Raw genomic sequence first — 20,194 nt, forward strand, 5'->3', positions numbered from 1 at the left:
GTTCTAGGCATCAGGATGTAACAGTGAATAATAATAATAATAATAATAATAATAATAATAGCAATAACAAATCACTCAAAATTCTTACTCTCATAGGTTGTATCTTCTGGTAGGGAAAATATAGAGAATTATAGTCATTTACAGAATTCATCAAATATTTGTCTCATGTATCTTTGGAACATAGTAGGATTTCCTGGTCTTGTGACTCCTTCTGGCTGGTTAGGTGTGAGCAGGTGTCATGTGTGGCTGTTCTGAGCTGGAGCATTTCATTTGCACATGTAAGACCCCTCCATCCCCCTCCCCTCCAGCCCCCAAGCTGTTTTTCTTTTTTCCTCAGCCATCAGTGTTCCAGATACTTGCTGCTCTGGTTGCCTGAGTCCCAGAGTAAAGGCAATATGCAGTAGGTTCTTTACCTGGCCCTAAATGAACAGACAAGTAGTTTGAGAAAGAAATAGACCTTTGTTGTTTAAAGGCATTGAGATTTTCGGCATTGTTTGTTATTGTGACATAACCTAGCCTGGACTGAGAATGAAATAAAAAAAAACCCACTTTTAGAAAAATGTTTATTTATTTTGAGAGAGAGAGAGAGAGAGAGAGAGAGAGAGCTAGAGAATGTGCATGAGCACAAGCAGGGAAGGGGCAGAGAGCGAGGGAGAGAGAATCCCAAGCAGGCTCTGCACTGTTAGCACAGAGCCTGATGCGGGGCTTGATCTCATGTGCCTTGAAATCATGGCCTGAGCTGAAATCACGAGTATGACACCTAGCTGACTGAACCACTCAGATGCCCCTCAAAACCCCACTTTTTAAAAGAAATAATTACAGGTAATGATATATTGTATAAAGAAACTGAGGCAGGGAACTGAGATAAAGAATGTCTGGCTGCAGTTTGGAGGCTCTGCTAAATAGGGTAGTGAGATTAGCTCCCTTTGAGGAGATTCTGGGGGAACTAAGAGCTGAACAATGAGAAGGAACTAGTCACCTGAAAATCTGGAAGATGTGCATTGTAAATTAAAGGAATAAGAAATGAAAACATTTGGGACACTTGAGAAACACCAAGAACATTTGTGGAGCTTCTAAATAGGGAGGAAGAGGAAGGAGGATGAGGTGGGAGTTAATGATGTAGGACTTGGTAGGTCATCATAAAGAAATTTTTAAAAAATTTAAGAATAAAGCATCCTAGCGTTTTGAGCAGAGAAATTATATACGATTTGGGGTTTTACATTTTTAAAAATCTTATTCATTTTTTTAGAGAGAGTGCGCGCAAGCAGGGGAGGAGCAGAAAGAAAGGGGGACAGAGGATCCGAAGCAGGCTCCATGCTGTCAAAGCCCGATGTGGGGATGGAACCCATGAACTGTGAGATCATGACCTGAGCCAAAGTTGGATGCTCAACTGACTGAGCCACCCAGGTGCCCCTGATTTAGGTTTTTATAGTGATTCTTTGGGTCACTCAAAAAAAATGGCTATATGGGGAAAAGATTGAAAGTAGGGAGACTAACTCCTGACTGGTAGCTGGGAGATGGCTGTATTAGTCTTTGTGAGAGGGTGTGGTGATTTGATTCAGGATGGCAGCAGTGGAGATGGAAAGAAGTGGATGGAATCAGGATGCATCATGAAAGTTAATCCCACAGGATTGGATGATGATTTGGATGTGGGTGATAAACATAAGATTCAAGGGTGTGTGTGTGTGTGTGTGTGTGTGTGTGTGAGCAACTGGGTGGATTATGTTGCTATTTAATAAAGCACAGAGACTGGGCAAACAGAAGATTTGGGAACAAAAAAATCTAAGTTTTTATTTTGGACACAATGAGGTTGGAATGCCTATCTGTATACCCATACTCATTCAGTACAAGTTAGGTATGTATGGGGTTCCAGTTCTAGTATTATGAAGTGGCTTATATCACATTAATCTTCCTCTAGATAAAAATTATAACCTTTTACCCCTGAAAGGAGACAACTGTTTGAAGGCATTGGAGACCTGAAGAAAACAAACTGGCAGGGGCCCAGGGGAGGAATTTAACCCTGATAAAAGAGAACCAGGTTGGTGAGATCCATGTGCACATAGCTTTAATCCTGAAGGCACTCTCCAACCCATGAAGCATGGGGACAGCTGTAACTCCAGTAGAAAGCTACAGCTCTCTTGATTTGTGGACTCAGAATATGAAGTTCGGGGCTGGCAGAGCAGTTGGAAAGCAATGAGGGATATCCTGGAAAGAACAGATCCACGGGGGTGGGGGGGGGAGGCGGAGACCAAAATTTTAGGTACAGACTCAGCTTAAGTCCTTGACTGGCCCTCAGCTGTACACTCATAGGAGAAATTCAAGAAGCCCAGAAGAAACACTAGGTAGAAGTTTGAAAGAGCTGAACAGAAATTTCAGTGGCTTTCTACTGAAACCCCAGAAGGCCTGCTCTTTAGAAATAAAGATTTATAGGCTTGAGGACAAAACCAACATAGACCCATCTTAACCAAGTGTAAATTCAAGCTTACACAAGTTCAAAATGATTAGCAAATAATTTCAGTGCTTGGTAGAACAATAACAAAATAAAGCTTTTCAGAGGAAGATAACAGAATACAGAGTCTCTACAACATATCCATAATGGCGAGTATAAAATACTACATTTGTAAAAAACCCACAGCAATAAAAAAAAAAACCCCAAAATCCAGAACAATATGACCCATAATCCAAAGAAAAAGTAGTTAATATAAATGAATACCTAGATGATCCAGAAGTCAGCAGACAAGGACTTTAAAGCAATGTATATTGCTCATGGGCAAGTAAGGTAGTACACAGAAAACTGAAAGTAGTTTCATAGTCAAACTACTGAAAATCAAAATGAAGAGATGATCTTGAAAGCAGTTACAGAATAAAGTCACATTTTGTGTAGGGAGAATGATGATATGAAAGATGGCTAACTTCTTATCATAAACAATGGAGGCCAGATAGCATCTTAAAAAAATGTTTTTTAATGTTTATTTTTGACAGAGACAGAGTGTGAGTGGGGGAGGGGCAGAGAGACAGAAAAGACACAGAATCTGAAGAGGCTCTAGGCTCTGAGCTGTCAGCACAGAGCCTGACGCGGGGCTCAAACTCACAGACCTCAGTGAGATCATGACCTGAGCTGAAGTTGGACGCTCAACCGACTGAGCCACCCAGGCACCCAAGATAGCATCTTTAAAGTACTGAAAAATTTCAATCCAGAATTCTTTATCCAGACAACCTATATTTTCAAAATGAAGGCAAACCAAAGACATTTTACAGTCGAATAAATAAGATGTTCATTTCCAGTAGGTCTATACTAAAGGAGATGCTGAAAAAAGGTTCTTCATCTGGAGTGCAGTGAAACCGTAGAGACACTCAGATCTATAGGAAAGAATGAAGAGCACTAGGTCATAAATATGGGGCTAAATTAAAAGATTTCTTTTTCTTTTAATTTCTTTAAAAGACAACTGAATGTTTAAAGGAAAAATTACAGTATTATATTGTGGGGCTTTATAACACATAATGGTATAAAATATATGACAATAATAACACAGAGGATGGAGATAAGTAGAATTTGACCGTTGTAAGATCTTTGTATGTTATACTAAGTGGCACAATATTGATCTTAAACTGTGCTAAGTTAAGGAGGCATGTTGCAATCTTTGGGACAATCACTGAAAAATAATACAAAGAGGATAGATGAGAAATGTTACTAGGAAGTAAGTTAGAATACTAAAAAATATACCCTTATGCCAAAAGGAGGCAGGAGAGCAGGAACAAAGTAATAGCATACAGATGGGACAGGGGTAAAACAAACAGCAGAGTGGTGGATCTAAACCCAAACATACCTATAATTAAATTGTATGCAAGAAACCTAAACATTCCAATTAAAAAAGGCAGAGATTGTCAAACTGAATTTTAAAAAGCTTGATCCACCATATACAGTTTTTGAGAGATAGACGTTAAAGACATAGAACAACTGAAATTAACCAGATGGAATATGAATATATCTTATAAGCAGTAAGTATAAGAAAACTGGTGTGAATATGTTAATCTCAGACAAAATAACCAAGGTGGGCGTTTCAAAATGATGAAAGGGGGCAATTCATCTGGAAGATGTAACAACTGTAAATACATATGTGCCTAACTAGAGGGGTTCAAAACATCTGCAGCTAAAACAGATAGAATTAAAGAGGGGAGAAAACAAATCCACAATCATAGCTGCATAATTCATTGCTTATCTCTTAATAATTAGTAGAACTAAATTAGAAAGAATACTTAATAAGGATATAGGTATTTTGAAACTATCAAGCACCTTGATTTGACATTAACAGGACATTAAACAAAAAAATATAAGAATATACATTCTTTCAAAGTAAAATAGCATTCGTTAAGATAGACCAAGGTTTATCCTTATATAAACAAAAGGGAAAATCAAGAATTCATTTATACTTGAACCATACTTGGAAGTATGCTTGGACCATACTTGGCACATAAAAATAAAGTCTAAGTGAATTTCAAAAGAGAAAATCATATAGAGTATGTTCTCTGACCACAAGGGATTAAATTAGAAATGAAAAACCAGGACACCTGGGTGGCTGTTTGGTTGAGTGCCCGACTTTGGCTCAGGTCACGATCTCACGGTTTATGAGTTCAGGCTCCACACTGGGCTTGCTGCTGCCAGTGTGGAACCAGCTTTGGATCCTCTGTCTTCCTCTCTCTGCCCCTCCCCTCCTTGTGCTCTCTCTCAAAAATAAAATAAACATAAAAAAAAATAAAAAACAAATATACAACAGACACACACACACACACACGCACACGCACACACACACACATTCCCCAGTGGTTGAAAATTTTAAAACATACTTTAAATGCCTGTGGGTCAAAGAAGAATTTATGAGAGAAATTAGAAAATATTTATAATTGAATGATGGTGAGGCTACAACATGTCAAAGTATATAGGATGTAGCAAATGCAGTGTTTAGATTTATATTGTAAATGCTTGTATTAGGAAAGAAGAAAGGTTTTAAATCATTGCTCTCAGTTCCCATCCTCAGGGTTTAGAAAGGGTAAGGCAAATTGAACCAAAAGTAAGTAGAAAGAAGGAAATAATAAAGAGCAGGAAAAAGGAAGAAAAAAGAAAAAAATAGAGAAAATTAACAATGCCGAAGATTGATTTTTTTAAAAGATCAATAAGACTACAAGTTACTGCTAAGATTGATCAAGAAGCAAAGAGAGAAAACACAAACTACCAATGTTAAGAATTCAAGTGGGAATATCACTACAGATCCTAAACAGGTAAAAAGTGTAGGGAATGCCAGTGTATTTATGCCAGTAAATCCCCAAAATCCCACAAAAGAAATAGACAAATTTCCTGATAGAGCATGCGTTGAATGAAATACACATAAGAAATAATCTGAATAGCTATACATCTATGCAAGAAATTGAATTTATTATCAAAAACCTCTCTATAAAGAAATGTTCTGACTTAGTTGGTCCCAGTTCTTGTGCCCTTGAGGACTTATTAGGTGTTATCCTTGAAGCAAGAAGAGAGAAACAAGGATTTATTTATTTAATACTTGTATCATACTTATCTTATGCCTGGCACTGGTCTAAGCACTTTACATATAACTTATTTGTCAGACATGTGTGTTGAAGGACATGGAGAGATGAAGGAAAATTTTAGGAATGACCGTCTCCTACAATATATGCAATATATTCATCAGAACTGAATGCTTCTAGCTGCTTTCTGCCCACTAGCGACAAAAATTTGTGGTCAAACAGAAGCATACTTTCAAATGTGGACTCTGATGGCACAAACAATCAGTCAGTGTTTTATCCTCATTTTCTCTTTGTATGCAGAATAGAAAACAGTTGTTAAAACCTGAAATAGGAGGCCCAACTGGATTTTCTCCTCCCTGGTTCTTGTCTCATCATTTTCTGCCTTTCCACCTTCTTCTATCTGTTCCCTTGATCTTATCTGTTCTTCCAGTTTTACTTCAAGTGTTATCCCGGGATAACATGCCTTTGTATAAACCCTCATCATCTTGCATATTGAAGGGGTTTAATAAACATTTCTTGAGTGGATGCCATGGATAGATGAATGAATGAAGGCAGGTGTCTGTTGTGTTAGTCGAAATGAAGAAGCAACGTCCTTGTTCAGCTTCATCCTCACTGGTATCATGGTATTGTGACTGTAAATGAACTCTGAATAAAATGTCTAGTTTGGCCACCTGCACAATGGTGGTTAGTGTTTAATACAACAACGTAAGCTATTACACAGCAATTTTGAGACACTTGAGAGTAGATTGACTTGTTACTGATTTGATTTGCTAATTGATATATTCCAACAAGAGGCTAATGTTTCATAAAAGATGAATTGGAGATACCTTTTCCAAGCATTTATGAGGGATCTTTTTTTCCCCCTGTGTTCAGAGTACAGTACTAGGCTCTGTTGGGTCTTTGATAATTCATCTAGGTATTGTTCAGATAGAAAAAATCCCTAAACCATCAGTTTATGAGCTTTCTGGCTTTGGCCAGAAACATATTTTTTAATTATGAAATAAATTAGTCAACATATTTTTTAGTCAACATATTTTTTAATTATGAAATAAATAATTTTACTTGATCTTAAATGATAATTGCTCAGCATTACTAATGTGAGTAAGTGTGGCAATCCCTGCTACTTCAGGGGGTGAGTTGTGACTAAGGCATTTCAAAGCTCCCTATCTTCAGAACCACCAGCTCATCATTTTCCTTTTTTGGCTTATATCCTGTGATAATCAAGGACTGGCTTGGAAACAGTATTGGCATAGACCATCATTATGAGCACAAATACTATTCTAAAAATAAATGAAAAAATATCTCTGCCTCTGACCATGGAAAACCTGTGACTAAGACATTATATCTATTTGGCCAATGTGCAGCTCAGTGACGCAGCAGGTATTAAGAGCTAGAGAGATTATTTTTCTAACATACTTTCTCTTAGGCATTTAATTTGCTAACTTTGGTTGACAATCTCAAATACTCTTCATCACAGAGCGTGTGTGTGTGTGTGTGTGTGTGTGTGTGTGTGTGTGTGTGTGTCTTAATATTACTGGGGAATTAGCTTTCTCAAAAATGGAAAATCATAAATCATTATATGACGTATTGGAAGAGGTTGAGCATGATTCATTGGTAATCCCTCAGTTGCAAAGGTAATTTTGAATCTTCCCATATTCTAGTTATGACACTTGAGATAGTAATGTGCTTCCCAGGATACCTAGGTGGCTCAGTCGGTTAAGCATCCAACTCTTGATTTTGGCTCAGGTCATGATCTCCTGGTTGGTGAGATGGAGTCCTATGTGTCATCAGGCCCTGTGCTGGCAGCTTGGAGACTTCTTGGGATTTTCTGTCTCCCTCTCTCTCCGCCCCTCCCCTGCTCATGCATATAGTTGCTCTCTCTCAAAATAAATAAACAAAAAAAAAAAAAATGTGCTTCCCCACTCTGCCATAAAGTGGTATGTCCTGTTCCATGAAACAAGGAAATGGTGTCATGAGATAAAATTTAGTCTTTGAATTTTAATGTCTTTCATAGCATTATGCATTTCTATAATAACCACAGATTATAGCCTACTTTTCTTGTCTTGATTCTTTTTTGGCAAAGAGAGAAAGAAAAGAAGTGATGATACAAATGTGCTATTTTACTACATTGGAAAATATCTTGAAATAGAAGTTTATAAAGCCAGAGTCTAAAATGTAGGGGCCATAACCAGAGAGGATGTAGGAAGACCAGTGGAAAATTGCACCAAAGTTGTTATGGGAAAGAAAATTCGAAGAGGTGGGTGCTCCATAGGGAGAATGTCTTAGGAAAGAAAGATGTTGCAAACAGAGAAAGTCATGGAATGTGGTAGTAGTTACAATAAAGACAATAGTTTGTAATCAAAACTGGCCTCCATTTTATCCTTTTTATGGAAAGATAATCCTGTATAGATTTGAACTCTCAAAATGTTGTCCACAGTTTAAACCTGAAAGAAAACCTTATTTTTCTTCTTTTTAATAAGCTTACTACTGTATAAGCAGGCACATTTAACAAGTGCTGTGCAGCATAGGGATTATTTAAAAAGTTAATTATTTGAGAATCTACTTTAATCAAAACCATTTAGCATATGAGAGTATATTTACATTTTACAAATATGTCTGAAATTCTGTTAACTCTAATGTATAATATAAAGGAACGAAGCTCATCCAGCGTAGTCACATGTTCACAGCTTTAATGAAGCTCTTATCTAATAATCATTTTTGATATTGAAATGTAATAAAATATTGAATATTGTTTTTGCATGCCATGGGTACTAGACAAGATCTGAGGTTTATGCTGACGCAGGCAAACATTTTTTGTTAATTTTATGTAATTAAAAAAAACTTACTCTCTTTTAAAAATACTTTAAAGGTTTTTTTTTCTTTCTTAACTGTTTCTACCTATTTTTACTGTATTCTTTTTTCCAGTTAGTTTTTATTTCTTTCCTTTTATTGTCATTTCTCAGTTTAATTCTCAGAGCTTATTTCTTGCCTTTTACAACATTGATTCTTAAGATTTTACTGATTTTTGTTTCTTGCAGTCAACATTAAAGTTATAGGCATTTATATGTTTTCTCTTTCCTTTCTTTGGATGCGTCCAACTGTCTTTTACTCATTTATCAATACAGCCAGTGAGTTATAACTGGTTTTGGTAGAGCTCCTTTTAATCTGAGCTGCAAAACCCATGTGTCTTTTCGCTCACTATCCTCTGGTGTTCTATTTGGACTTCCTTATTTCATGTCTGTATTTGATTCTTGTTTTTCTATCCTAGTTTTTTCCCACTTTGGTAGTTGTTAGTATTTTTCTCTTCAGGCTAGTAAAACTGAACTGTCTCAGCTCATGACTTTGTACGAGGGAATGAAAACGGTGAGGGCAAGAGAACATTCTGCTTCTCCATCACAATACATAGGAAGGAATTATGGAAGTTTAGTATGTCTCTTCTCTTCATGGCCGGGAGGTCAAGAAGACTTAAAAACCATATTGAATGCTGGAAGATAGGCTCATTGAGTCTGTCTGTTTTCCTCAATCTTTACTCCCTCTTTTCATTTTTTATCTGTACAGGTTCTTGGATAGTTGATTCTGCATTCTTAATGTTCTTTTTAATTTGACTTGTCCTTCAGTTTGAGTCTTTTGTTAGTACTTGGCATGCAGTAAATGCTTTGTTCATATTAGTGGAGTTGATTGGAACTACTATTTAATGTGCTAGCTTCTTCACTGTCTAAATGTACACCCAAACCTCTAATTTCTGGAAGGGTAATGGTGATATCAAATTGGACCCTGTGGGATACAGTGAAGCCAGGGTGACCAAATTCCCTCTGGGGATCCAGCTGGGAATTATGTTTTCTCACTAGTAAATAACGTTTGATATTTGATAAGTTTTCACTTCTAGTTTCTCAAGTAATAGGAGATCCCCAAGGGAATTGAATTGGTTAATACAAATTGTTATTATTTCTTTTCAGTGAATAACAAGTTAGCTTCAACCATTAGTAGGTATAAGTTGCCCCCAAATATTTTATAAATGATGTGTTTTTAAAAAGTAAAAGTAAAAAGTTAGTTTCTTTCCAGCATTAAAGAAATTAAAGGAAAAATTTGGCTTTTTCTTTTCCTTTTTTTTTCTTCTAAAACCCAGACCAAGGGATTGAAAAGAATGGGGGGGGGGTGATGTGTAAATGTGCATGCCTGTACGCACATGCGTGTCTGGTATGAATGTGTGTGCATATGTATGTGGTGTGTGTGTGTAAACGGAGTCAGAGTCTGGCAGGGCAAGAGGATCAGTGAAGGAGGCTGTACCTAAGCTATACTGGGAACTGGCTGCATTTTACAAATCCAGAAGCTACACATCTCCTACTATTCTGGGTGCTCAGAAATCTGGACCAAATTTAGGAGTTCTTTTGAGATACTTGGAGATCTGCATGTGAGCTTTTGAGATATGTTGCTGTTTTATGCTTTCAGTAGCTGAAGCAGTTCAGCTTGGCATATATGTTTCTCATCTCCATTCTAAAAGTCATGCAGGATCATGTCCAATAAAGTTTCTTTCATAAATTCATTTCTCAGTCTTATGATTATTTTCTTTGCCCTTTTCCCTGTCTGTGACTTTGGCTGGATTGATCATCTAGCTGCTTAAAATTCAAAGAATCTAATTTGGGACGGGGCCTAGAACAAAAACATGTTTGGCTTGCTTTATTTATTGGTGAAATGAAGAATGACAAATTATCACCCTGTTACTGGCTTTGGCTAACAATGAGCAAGGGAAAAAAATCTGAGAGCTTTTTGCTGTGTCTTTGTGTTCTACTCTTTGCTCTTTCCTGTTATATATTACTTATTTTTTTCAGAATGATACGAATCCATAGGCCCCATCCACTGCATAACTGGAAACCCCTGATTTAGTCCCATACAGAATAATTTGAACAGCTGAAGCTTTTTTTTTTTAATTTAATGTTTATTTTTGAGAGAGAGAGAGAGACAGATCATGAGCAGGGGAGGGGCAGAGAGAGAGAGAGAGACAGAGGGAGAAAGAGAGAGGCAGAATCTGAAGCAAGCTCTAGGCTCCGAGCTGTCAGCACAGAGCCCGATGTGGGGCTCGAACTCATGAACTATGAGATTTTGACCTGAGCCGAAGTCGGACACTTAACCGACTGAGTCACCCAGGCTCCCCATGAACAGCTGAAGCTTTTAGTCTGTTCAAACTTGAGTCCTTTGTGAGGGTCATTTTTCTTTTTCCTTATAAATGTTTATCCATTTTTGAGAGAGAGAGAGCGTGAGTGGAGGAGGCGCCGAGAGAGAGGGGGACAGAGATCTGAAGTGGGCTCTGCACTGACAGCAGCAAACCTGATGCGGGGCTCGAACTCACAAACTGTGAGATCATGACCTGAGCTGAAGTTGGATGCTAACCGACTGAGCCACCTAGGCATCCTGATGGTGATGGTAGTTTTGATTGACTTATTCCCTTTGGGTAAAATACTCATTATTTCAGATTTCCTCTCCCTCTCTCTCTAAGACGTCACCTGGGGATACTGTAGAAGAATATGTCTTTTATGATCTGCGTGGTGTCCAGTGGCTCATCCTGTCTCTGTGGCTTTGTCCCTTTCATTCTCGTTATCGTTTGTCTTGCTGGCATTTATGGTAAAGATTAGCAGCTGATATCACTCATGCCTTGGTTTCTCTCATTTTGTTCGGAGTGGTGGTATTTCCCGGCTGACTTGGCTTTCCAGGTCTCTGACAGTTTCCTCTGTGGTTGCCTCCTACCTGAGGCGTCTCGCCTCTTTATCACTGCTTCAGCTAGGCACCGAGCTCTCAGCTCCGTCCGTTGGCATTGTTCTGTCATCTCTAGGATGGGTCAGGAATTTAGGCTGATCTTCAGGATGTGGTTTTCAAGGACTACCAGTTAGAAAACAAGAGGATGGAGAAGGCATACTTGCTTCTTTCTACCTCTGCCTGGAAATAGCGTATATTGCTTCCTCTTATATTCTATGGGTGAGAATACTGGGAACGTAAATGCGATCTGAATCTTAGTCTTTTATCATTTATTTTGCTCCATGGTCGTAGACAATTTATAATATACTGGACATACTTTCATAATATACTGGATATGATAGTATCTCAGGGGCTTGTTAGAAAGATTAAATTTATAATTTTGAATGTTTTTTGAACCTTTGACCTGCCCTCTTCACCTTCTAAAGCCCCTCCACTTATTCTGCGTCCACTGTTCTCCTGTCCACTTAGAGTAATTTTCATTAAGGTACTGCTTTTTTTTTAACACTGTGCTTAGCATAATGCCTAAAATGTAGATACACAATAAATACCTATATTTATTTTGTTTGCTGAATAAATGTCAGACAAGTAAAAGTAAAAATGAAGAAAATTATACTTAATCTTACTCTGGAGAAATAACTATTATTAGCATTTTGGCATATTCTTTTTCTCATCCTCCTCCTCCTTAAAATTATTTTACAAAATTATTTAACAAATTCAATTAGGTATTTTCTTTCTTATTAAGCAATATTTTATAAAGCATCTTTCCTTGTCAATAAATACATATTTTCATAATTTTTAATGCTTTGTAAATGCTCAAATTTAGTGTATGTGTAGCATTCCACTAAGTGTGTCAAAAATAATTTATTTAGGGGGCACTGGGTGTCTCTGTCAGTTGGGTGTCCAACTTCAACTCAGGTCAAGATCTCACAGTTCGTGAGTTTCGAGCCTTGCATTGGGCTCTGTGCTGACAGCTCAGAGCCTGGAGCCTGATTCGGATTCTGTGTCTCCTTCTGTCTCTGCTCCTTCTCTGCTCACACTCTCTCTGTCTCAAAAATAAGTAAATGTTAAAAAATTAAAAGAATAATTTAATTGATAATTTTCTTGAATTTTCAGATGTTTCTTATTTTCCTCTTATATAGTAAGTTTCAAATAATATCCATGTACATACATTTAAAAAAATTTATGTTTGTTTGCTCCATTATTTTGTTAGGAAAAATTCCTAGAATTGGGATTTCTGAGTTAAAGGATATGCAAATTAAAAAAAATTAGCATTTATTCATATTTGAGAGAGAGAGAGACAGAGAGCGAGGGGGAGAGGGACAGAGAGAGAGGGAGACAGAGAATCTGAAGCAGGCTCCAGGCTCTGAGCTGTCAACACAGAGCCTGATGTGGGGCTCAAACTCATGAAGCATGAGATTATGACTTTAGCCTAAGTCGGACGCTCAACCAGCTGAGCCACCCAGGTGCCCCAAAGGATATGCAAATTTTGGACTTGCTATTTATTGCCAATTTGTTTTATGAACTTTGGTTTTCAACTTGAAGAAATATTCATTTCTTAAAAAGCAGCCTTTGACCCATTCATTGGGAGAATCTATCCTATAGAAATAACAGTGATTTTATGTAAACATACATATAAATATTTATGGGGCTTTACTTCAAGTTCCACACCCAGTTCCAGTGTGTGTGTGTGGAAGGGTTTCCACACACCAACGGGCTATTCTCTGGACACCAGCTGGGTGTCCTGCCATTCAGCTCAATTCTGACAGTGTCTACCCAAATGCAGCATTAGATTCCACAGGTTAAGGGTTCAGTCCTACAAGACTTCCCTCTGCCCCCACCCACTTTAGATGCGAATTGCAAACCCAAGTTATTACCAATAATTCTGACTGACTGGCAGTAAATCAGAGGTTCCCATGATACCCTCCTTCGGTTCAATTAATTTGCTAGAGCAGCTCACAGAACTTTGGAAAACATTTGACTTACTAGATCACTGGTGTATGATAAAAGGATGCAACTCCAACAGCCAGAAGGAAGAGATTCATAGCTAGGCATGGTGTTCCCCAACCTGGAAGCTCTTTGAATCCAGTCTTTTTAGATTTTTATGCAGGCTTCATTTCGCAGACACAAATGATTAAATCAGTGGCCATGGGTGATTGAACTCAACCCTCAGCCCCTCTCCCCTCCCCAAAGGTGGGGGAGGGAGGCCAGTGAAGTGGGACTGAAAATTCCCATCTCTAATCACTTTGGCTGGCTCCCTTGTAGCCAGGTCCCATTCTTAGGAGGTATCCAAAAGTTACCTTATTAGCATAACAAAAGACACTTTATCAATCTCAATATGTAAGAAATTCCAAAGGTTGTAAGAGCAATGTGCCAGAAATAGGGACAAAGACCACATATATATGTCTTATTACAAATTACAATATCATAGGCTCGTAGCAGCAAATAGCTGAAATCAATGTGAATGATCAAAAATAATAAAAAGATTGAATAAATGTGGATCAGCCATGTTACATATTTGTCACCACTAAAAATATCTATATTGAGTATGTTGAGGTTCATGATACTGTTGAAAAGTACAAATTGCAGAGTCATGTGCATGGTAATGTAAAACCAAAAAGCAAAAAAATACACATGTGTAATCACACTATATGTTTTATATGTATTTTATTTGTTTGAACATAGAACTAGTTCTGAAAGGGTATATTCAGATTTTTGAAACTGTATCTTAGGCACTGTATATGAATATATCTTTGTATCGTTTCACATGCTATAATGGAAAAGTTTTACTTTTTTTTTAAAGTTTTATTTTTGAATTAAAAAGTTAATAATAAAACTAAAGGAAAAAAAAAACCCATAACCCTTACAAACTGCTCTAACTTTTCTGCAAACTGTTTTCCTAAACCAGAAAGGTTCCTGTAGTCCCCAGAGGAATTTCAGGGCTTTGAAGAGTGTGCCTTGAAGTCAGGACGACTTTTATAGTTAACTTAATTGGGATATTATTTTACACAAGGTAACAGCTAAACTATTGGGATTTCTTCAGTTATTGATGTTCTCAGAGGTAATCATTCTCAGAAAGGCTGTTGAAAATATAGTCAGTTCATATCCTGGCCTGGATCGTGTCAAACATCACTTTTTCAGAAGAAGGAATAGAGGTTGAAATGGCAAAAGTGTATCAATTTAGGAAATTGTTTTCAGAAATAATCTATAATTTTCAATAGATGAAAGGAAGGAACAAATTTTGTTGGTAGCTAAAAATGTAGAATCAAATAGGGTGGAAATAACAGGGTATAGCTAAGTGTGTGCTCTTGGTAGCTCACTAGATTTCTAGAGATTTTGATTGAAATTTTGCCTTTCAATCAAACATGGAGTATTAAAAGGGAAAAAAAACTTTGTATGTCTTAGGCATTTTACGGCCTGGTAACACTAGACAAAAATCATTTTAAACTTAGAAATTTTTGTAATTTAGGGAACCAAAGTAAGATAGCTACTGTACTTTATTTAGAAAAGTAAAATTTGTTATTGGTCATGGATAAGATCTTGATAGTTGAAAGCCCCTGAACAGAGATGATGACACAGTAACTTAAATATAATAGATGGTCACTTTATAAATGTGAACAAATGGTATTTTGAAAATATTGCAAATACTTCCTGGGAATCTGTGCTTATACTTGATGAGCCAATAAACAAAATATATTTGAATTAAGTTATATATGCTAATTGTAAATGCTAATCATAACATGAATTATAGGTAAGTTTGTCAAACATAATTAGATCAGGGGTCTGAACACTATAATGTTAATATTATTTTAAAAGGGGTATACGGGGGCACCTGGGTGGCTCAGTTGGTTGAGCAACCGACTTCGGCTCAGGTCATGATCTCACGGTTTGTGAGTTCAAGCCCTGCGTCGGGCTCTGTGCTGCCAGCTCAGAGCCTGGAGCCTGCTTCTGATTCTGTGTCTCCCTCTCTCTCTGACCCTCCCCCACTCATGCTCTGTCTCTCTCTGCCTCAGAAATAAATAAACATTAAAAAAATTAAAAAAAATAAATAAAAGGGTTATACTTTAGATATATATGCTAATTGTAAATGCTAATCATAATGCGAGTTATAGGTAAGTTTGTCAAACATAATTAGATCAGGGGTCTGAACACTATAATGTTAATATTATTTTAAAAGGGGTATACTTTAGATACATGTATAGTGTTATCCAAAGCATCTGCTGCAATTATTCTATTCCTGTAAGAGTCTCGGAATTGAAACTTTACTATAATTTCAACATGTCAAGAATAAGTGTTAAAGAATAAGGCAGATTCTATTTTATATTTTCTAAAACTTTATAGGATTTTTTAAACATTTTATTTAATGTTAATGAAATTGAATTTTGAAATGTAAATGACAAATTTGCATGATTGTTATTGGTGATCATCATATATTTCAGTATATGGCTCCCTTGCTCCCATTGGTGAGGTCAGTGGGAGTGCCATATCACTCTGAAGCAGGCTTTTACCAGCTGTCCTTGTGCAGGTCTCAAAGTATAAATAAATATGGTTTTGCTATTGGTGAGGTGAGTGCATCAGTGTGTATAGCTAAGAGAGGTGCAGAGAGGTGCAGTTCCTACCTCCTTCTCATTTGGGGTCTGATATGGGCTGTGGCTTCTCTACAGAGTTTGGATTCTAAATCATTGTACCCACTTGCTGTGAGAGTCCTGAATCCTATCAGCATATTTATTTCATCAGTGTATATTTTATCAGCATGCACAGTTGAAGACATTCATTTATTCAAGTTTATGCAACTCAGCTAACTGTTAATTTGTTTCTGCTGCATTTGGGGTAATCTATCCCCAGGCCTTTCTGTGTTATCTTGAATAATTGAGAGCCTGCTGGTACACAGAGCCACATTGCTACAGAGCTCCTGCTAAGCTTCCAAGAGGCTCCCTTCACTTGAGCAAGATGGAAAGTGATTCCAGCTGGCTGGAAAAAAGATACATGAAGTCTGTAATAGACCCTTAGGAAGGAAATCTGTTTCCATCAAGACAGAAGAATGATTTATGTGTAAGAAATATAAACTAAAGACTCCTTTGAGTCATTGGAGTGTCTGTAATATTTTTCTAGTAGCATTTTTCCCCCTTTACTTCATCAGCTTTTTACTAGGAGACTTTCTGAATCTTAGTCTTCTCATTTATAAAATGCAGTGATAATACCTGCCTTCAATTCTACAATTTTTTGAAGATCAGTTAGGGGGATGTGAAGTTTCCTATAAATCATAAATGTATATGACACTGTAAGGCATTGTTTTCTTTCTTCATGCGCTTTCTTTCTTTGCATTTTTTAAAATTACTTGTCATAACTAATTGAACTATATAATGTTACTTAAAAGAATAACATATAACCAACCACGTTACATGGTTAGAGGACTTTTTTTGAATTTATTTTCTCACCAACTTTAATTTGTATCCTTTTTATTTTTCTTGTGCAGAGAAAAATATCAGCCTGTCAATTACTCATGTCCAATCTCAAAATTATATTTCAGAATTAAGAGGTGAGGCTTTGCAGAAGCTTGGGAGACATGAGGAATTACAGGTGAATGCCAGCTCCTTCTGGGTGTGCGATTCCCAAAGAAAACGTTATGTTGCCTGATCTCAGTTAGTGGTGCCAGTGAGTGTAACTGGGTGCAGGGGTCCCTGAAGACTGGCCTGCAGACCCAGGGACAATGCTTTTTTTCTTCACCCGTTTTTCACCAAGCCGGAGCCGTGTGACCTCTTGGTGCTGCAGGTTCTCAAAGTGATTGTATTTCACTGCTCTCGTAAACACATCTTGTAAAAGAAACAAGGTTGTCTTTTAAACTTGTGCTCCTGCTAGACAAGAAAAATAAAACCCAGTCTCCTTTCAGGACCTTTTCATTTAATGAGAAGTCAAACCTTTTCATTTTTGTTAAGAATGCTTTTGAATCAAGTTCCCATTTTTCATGTAGAAATACAATATATTATGAAGAGAGGACTGATAGGCCATTTATACTTTTGCTATCTGTGATTCTGAAAGTTCTAACTAGCAGAATTGGTTAAATAGAATAGAATTCTATTCTATTTTAGAATAGAATTCTAAAACCCATAATTATGAGATGTTTATTAAATCCACTTAAAACAATTTTTTTTAAGGGGCACCTGGGTGGCTCAGTTGGTTAAGCGTCCCACATTGGCTCAGGTTCTGATCTCATGGTTGTGAGTTCGGGCCCTGTGTCAGGCTCTGTGCTGGCAGCTCAGAGCCTGGAGCCTGCTTTGGAGTCTGTGTCTCCCTCTCTCTCTGCCCCTCCCCTGCTTGCTGAGTCTGTCACCCTCTCTCTCTCTCTATTTTTGAGAGAGAAAGAGAGAATGCCAGGGGAGTAGGAGCAGAGAGAGAGGGGAGACAGAATCCTTAGCAGCTTTGCACTGTCCGCTCAGAGCCCGACATGGGGCTCAAACTCATGAACCATGAGATCATGACCCGAACCCAAACCAGGAATCGGATGCTTAACCAACTGAGCCACCCAGGCACCCCATATCAATTCCACTTTTTACTTTTATTTTTTTAATCTACTTTTTAAATGCACTTTGAAAAAAATTATACATGTGACATGTACCATCCATCTTTTGTATGTGAGAGTTGCAACTTTTGGTCTAATTACACTTCCCTATGTATTTTTTGCTTGGCTGTGTCAGTAAAAGATATTATTAAATATGGGTAGGATTTATTTTATTTTATATCTAGGTAATTCGTCAGTTCAAAGATGATTGACATGAAGAGAATTTAGGCCAATTATTTTCATCTGATTTTCATATGATTTATAGCAAGAGAACATTTGTGCATTCTTTTAAGTCAGTGGTAAGCATGAGAAAAAAACCTACTTGCAGTTTTGCTTGTACATTGAATGTTTAGTTTTTTTTATTTTATTTATTTATTTTTTTAAAATTTTTTTTCAACGTTTTTTATTTATTTTTGGGACAGAGAGAGACAGAGCATGAACGGGGGAGGGGCAGAGAGAGGGGGAGACACAGAATCGGAAACAGGCTCCAGGCTCCGAGCCATCAGCCCAGAGCCTGACGCGGGGCTCGAACTCACGGACCGCGAGATTGTGACCTGGCTGAAGTCGGACGCTTAACCGACTGCGCCACCCAGGCGCCCCGAATGTTTAGTTTTTAATCAGAGATTAAGTTTAGTGCCAAGTGAAATAGGTTAGATTTCTCTAGACGTGCATTGTCCAATACAGTAGCCATTAGCCCTATGTGGCTCTTAAGCGCTTGAAATGAAGCCAGTGTGATTGAGATGTATAGGAAGTGTAAAATGTACACCAGAATGAGTACAAAGAAAATATGTCAAGTATTTCACTAATTTAATGTTTTGTTAATCATTGTTATACTGATCGCATCTGGAAAGATTTGGGATATATTGATTAAGTAAGATATATTATTAAAATCCATTTCACCTTTTCTTTAACTTTTTAGTGTGATTACGGGAACATTTGAAATTGCACATGAGACTCTCATTATGCTTCAGTTTATCAAGTTACCTTACCCCTGATTTTGAGAGCAGGGGAAAAAGGTTTGCGCTTTATGGAAGCATACGTTTTTGTTGTCTCACATCAGACATTGTGTTAGAATTACTTTAAGAGCTCGCTCATCTCTTAGAGGTTTCCTTTATAAAAAGGCGATCTTGAATTCACTTTGGGTCGGGGAGAATAAACAGGTAGCTTAGCTGTGTGTATAACGAAAGCTCTTCTTTTTAGGGATAGAGCACCGTCTTGTGGAATGTATTGAATATAGCAGTTTATGCAATGATCAGCTGGAAATTTTAAGATCTCGGAATAGGCAAATTGTTTATGTCAGACATTTGGAGAAGAAAACTAAAACTAACAGTAAAGATGTTCACTTCTCCGTAGCATGTGTTTTCATTACCAGAGTATGAGACAGTGCAGTAAGAACATTTTGATTTGGTGTGGTTTTTAGAAAATAGAAAGGCCTCATTCAGGTCTTTGTATTATTTTTTTCCCTCAAATTTCTGAGGTTTTTGTATTTCATTATAAAAAGAAGCAGGGTTCCATATTTTGCCCCTTTTTCTATGTAAAAGTTGAGTGTATTTAAATTATTTAATCCATACAAATAAGCTTCATTAGATACATGAGGAAGAAAAGGTATATCAACAGTCATATTACATTTTCTCAAGAATTGTTTTAGTTATTCTGGAGACAAGCGTTTTAAAAAGGGAAACATTGTCTAAAGAACCTTGTTCATGTATTTTTTGTTATTTTTGTTTCTTCTTGATGTATTATATATACATACAAGGATTAAGTATTCAAATCATACCTCTTTACCACTATATTTCATTTCAAAGTCTGCCAAAAATAACTGCCAGATCACTGAGCTCTTAATACTGAGAACAGAATAGACTTCTCGCGATTTAGAATTTCATTAATCAAGTCCATCAAAACAATTAAGGCCAATATCCAGCCAATCAGCTAAACAAAATTCTCCAAAGCATTTACTGCCTTTTCAGACTGACTTAAGAAAGAGTAGTTCTGAGAATAGTTATAAGAGAATGGATTAGTTGGATCTCCCTTTCATGTGGAGACCCTGGCAGCCCATTTCTAAAATTGTATGGCTTTATACATATTACTTTCCTTGGAATCCAACAATAATATGAAAAACAATCCTGACTGGTTTTCATAACGTAATATAGATGCCAGGGCAGAACACATGAAACCAAGGAGCTAGCCAACCAAATCTGTCCTAAGGAAGGAAACATGGTAAGATTGACCTATTGACCTACTCCATTAGTAAAAGGAGCTACAATGTACCCATATTGACAGCAAAGAGCTAAAATAATTGTTTCATTCTTATGAAAACATGACTAGCCTATTGCTTATTAGCTAAAA

The 20,194-nt window shown here is 37.1% G+C and overlaps 1 protein-coding gene and 1 long non-coding RNA gene across 6 annotated transcripts in view; one reads left to right on the forward strand and one right to left on the reverse strand.

Moving 5' to 3' along the window:
* The window catches only part of TMEM117 (transmembrane protein 117), a 499,445-nt gene that overhangs the window by 25,610 nt on the left and 453,641 nt on the right, over window positions 1–20,194 (forward strand). The window lies entirely within an intron of this gene.
* LOC109501543 overlaps window positions 16,618–20,194 on the reverse strand; it is a 62,685-nt gene continuing 59,108 nt past the window's right edge. The window contains exon 4 of one of the 2 annotated variants that reach the window (XR_006600667.1): window positions 16,618–17,141. This is a non-coding gene — a long non-coding RNA (uncharacterized LOC109501543). Of the gene's footprint in view, window positions 17,145–20,194 lie in introns of both variants that reach the window. The other variant, XR_002159669.3, reaches the window with a different exon arrangement.

The sequence above is a fragment of the Felis catus genome, chromosome B4 (assembly GCF_018350175.1).
Source record: "Felis catus isolate Fca126 chromosome B4, F.catus_Fca126_mat1.0, whole genome shotgun sequence".
Classification (NCBI taxonomy): Eukaryota; Metazoa; Chordata; class Mammalia; order Carnivora; family Felidae; genus Felis; species Felis catus.